We start from the raw sequence: 4153 nt of genomic DNA on the forward strand, positions 1-4153 counted from the left end.
ATCACGTATTATGGAAAAAGTTTGACTTTTCACGCTACATCTGAGACCTCACAATACCGCTCCCGGATGGGCTCGAACCACCAACCTTTCGATTAACAGCCGAACGCGCTAACCATTGAGCCACGGAAGCTCAGAAATTAAATGGTTGTCACGTATTGTGGAAAAGTTTTGACTTTTTACGCTACATCTGAGACCACACAATACCTCTTCCGGGCGGGCTCGAACCACCAACCTTTCGATTAACAGCTGAACGCGCTAACCATTGCGCCACGGAAGCCCAAAAGTTAAATGTTCGTCAGGTGTTTTGGAAAAACTCTGACATTTTACGTTACATCTGAGACGTCACAACACCGCTCCCGGGAGGGCTCGAACCACCAACCTTTCGGTTAACAGCTGAACGCGCTGACCATTGCGCCACTGTAGCCCAAAAATTCCATTTTCGTCAGGTATTGAGGTAAAACCTTGACTTTTTACTTACCATCTGAGACCTCACAACACCGCTCCCGGATGGGCTCGAACCACCAACCTTTCGGTTAACAGCCGAACGCGCTAACCATTCGCCACTGAGGCCCAAAAATTAAATGCTCGTCAGGTATTGTGTAAAAACCTTGACTTTTTACGTCACATCTGAGACCTCACAACACCGCTCCCGGGTGGGCTCGAACCACCAACCTATTGGTTAACAGCCGAAAGCGCTAACCATTGAGCCACGGAAGCTCAGAAATTAAATGGTTGTCAGGTATTGTGGATAAGTTATGACTTATTACGTTACATCTGAGACCCTACAACACCTCTCCCGGTTGGGCTCGAACCACCAACCTTTCGGTTAACAGCCGAACGCGCTAACCGTTGCGCCAAGGAAGCCCAAGAATTAAATGTTCGTCAGGTATTGTGGAAAAACCTTGACTTTTTACGTCACTTCTGAGACCTCACAACACCGCTCCCGGATGGGCTCGAACCACCAACCTATTGGTTAACAGCCGAACGCGCTAACCATTGCGCCACGGAAGCCCAAAAATTAAATGGTCGTCAGGTATTGTGGAAAAACTTTGGCTTTCTACGTTACGTTTGAGATCCCACAACGCCGCTCCCGGGTGGGCTCGAACCACTAACCTATTTGTTAACTGCTGAACGCGCTAACCATTGCGCCACGGAAGCCCAAAAATTAAATGCTCGTCAGGTATTGTGTAAAAACCTTGACTTTTTACGTCACATCTGAGACTTCACAACACCGCTCCCGGATGGGCTCGAACCACCAACCAATTGGTTATCAGCCGAAAGCGCTAACCATTGAGCCACGGAAGCTCAGAAATTAAATGGTTGTCACGTATTGTGGAAAAGTTTTGAATTTTTACGCTACATCTGAGACCCCACAACACCTCTCCCGGGTGGGCTCGAACCTTCAACCTTTCGATTAACAGCTGAACGCGCTAATCATTGCGCCACGGAAGCCCAAAAATTAAATGGTCGTCAGGTATTGTGGAAAAACTTTGGCTTTCTACGTTACGTATGAGATCCCACAACACCGCGCCCGGGAGGGCTCGAACCACCAACCTAATGGTTAACAGCCGAACGCCCTAACCATTGCGCCACGGAAGCCCAAAAATTAAATCGTCAGGTATTGTGGAAAAACTTTGGCTTTCTACGTTACATTTGAGATCCCACAACGCCGCTCCCGGGTGGGCTCGAACCACTAACCTATTGGTTAACAGCCGAACGCGCTAACCATTGAGCCACGGAGGCTCAGAAATTAAATGGTTGTCACGTATTGTGGAAACGTTTTGACTTTTTACGCTACATCTGAGACCCCACAACACCTCTCCTGGGTGGGCTCGAACCACCAACCTTTCGATTAACAGCTGAACGCGCTAACCATTGCGCCACGGAAGCCCAAAAAATCAATGTTCGTCAGGTATTGTGGAAAAACTCTGACATTTTATGTTACATCTGAGACGTCACAACACCGCTCCCGGGAGGGCTCAAACCACCAGTCTTTTGAACAGCAGCTGAACGCGCTAACCATTGCGCAACGGAAGCCCAAAAATTAAATGGTCGTCCGGTATTGTGGAAAAACTTTGACTTTTTACGTAACATCTGAGACCTCATAGCACCGCTCCCGGGTGTGCTCGAACCACCAACCTTTCTGTTAACAGCCGAACGCGCTAACGATTGCGCCACGGAAGCCCAAAAATTAAATGGTCGTCCGGTATTGTTTAAAAACCTTGACTTTTTACGTCACATCTAAGACGTCACAACACCGCTCCCGGATGGGCTCGAACCACCAACCTATTGGTTAACAGGCGAACGCGCTAACCATTGAGCCACGGAAGCTCAGAATTTAAATGGTTGTCACGTATTGCGGAAAAGTTTTGACTTTTTACGCTACATCTGAGACCCCACAACACCTCTCTCGGGTGGGCTCGAACCTTCAACCTTTCGATTAACAGCTGAACGCGCTAATCATTGCGCCACGGAAGCCCAAAAATTAAATGGTCGTCAGGTGCTGTGGAAAAAACCTTGACTTTTTACGTCACATCTGAGACGTCACAACACCGCTCCCGGATGGGCTCGAACCACACACCTATTCGTTAACAGCCGAACGCGCTAACCTTTGAGCCAAGGAAGCCCAAAAATTTAATGGTCGTCAGGTATTGTGGCAAAACTTTGGCTTTCTACGTTACATTTGAGATCCCACACCACCGGTCCCGGGTGGGCTCAAACCACCAACCTATTGGTTAACAGCCGAACGCGCTAACCATTGAGCCACGGAAGCTCAGAAATTAAATGGTTGTCACGTATTGTGGGTAGGTTTTGACTTTTTACACTACATCTGAGACCCCACAACACCTCTTCCGGGTGGGCTTGAACCGCCAGCCTTTCGATTAACAGCTGAACGCGCTGACCATTGCGCCACGGAAGCCCAAAAAAAAATGGTCGTCAGGTATTGTGGAAAAATTTTGGCTTTCAACGTTACATTTGAGATCCCAAAATACCGCTCCCGGGTGGGCTCGAACCACCAACCTATTGGTTAACAGCCGAATTCGCTAACCATTGAGCCACGGAAGCTCAGAATTTAAGTGGTTGTCACATATTGTGGAAAAGTTTTAACATTTTACGTTACATTTGAGACGTCACAACACCGCTCCCGGATGGGCTCGAACCACCAACCTTTCGGTTAACAGCTGAACGCGCTAATCATTGCGCCACGGAAGCCCAAAAATTAAATGTTCGTCAGGTATTGTGGAAAAACTCTGACATTTTACGTTACATCTGAGACCTCACAACACCGCTCCCGGATGGGCTCGAACCACCAACCTATTGGTTAACAGCCGAACGCGCTAACCATTGCGCCACGGAAGACCAAAAATTAAATGGTCGTCAGGTGTTGTGGAAAAAACCTTGACTTTTTACGTCACATCTGAGACGTCACAAAACCGCTCCCGGATGGGTTCGAACCACACACCTATTGGTAAACAGCCGAACGCGCTAACCTTTGAGCCACGGAAGCTCAGAAATTAAATGGTTGTCAGGTATTGTGGATAAGTTATGACTTTTTACGTTACATGTGTGACCCTACAACACCTCTTCCGGTTGGGCTCGAACCACCAACCTTTCGGTTAACAGCCGAACGCGCTAACCATTGCGCCAAGGAAGCCCAAAAATTTAATGGTCGTCAGGTATTGTGGCAAAACTTTGGCTTTCTACGTTACATTTGAGATCCCACACCACCGCTCCCTGGTGGGCTCGAACCACCAACCAATTGGTTAACAGCCGAACGCGCTAACCATTGAGCCACGGAAGCTCAGAAATTAAATGGTTGTCACGTATTGTGGATAAGTTTTGACTTTTTACGCTACATCTGAGACCCCACAACACCTCTTCCGGGTGGGCCTGAACCACCAGCCTTTCGATTAACAGTTGAACGCGCTAATAATTGCGCCACGGAAGCCCAAAAATTAAATGTTCGTCAGGTATTGTGGAAAAACTCTGACATTTTACGTTACATCTGAGACCTCACAACACCGCTCCCGGATGGGCTCTAACCACCAACCTATTGGTTAACAGCCGAACGCGCTAACCATTCAGCCACGGAAGCTCAGAAATTAAATGGTTGTCACGTATTGTGGAAAAGTTTTGACTTTTTACGCTACAT

The sequence above is a fragment of the Phalangium opilio genome, unplaced genomic scaffold (assembly GCF_054372755.1).
Source record: "Phalangium opilio isolate 3A_F unplaced genomic scaffold, DU_Popi_V2 ptg000087l_1, whole genome shotgun sequence".
Classification (NCBI taxonomy): domain Eukaryota; kingdom Metazoa; phylum Arthropoda; class Arachnida; order Opiliones; family Phalangiidae; genus Phalangium; species Phalangium opilio.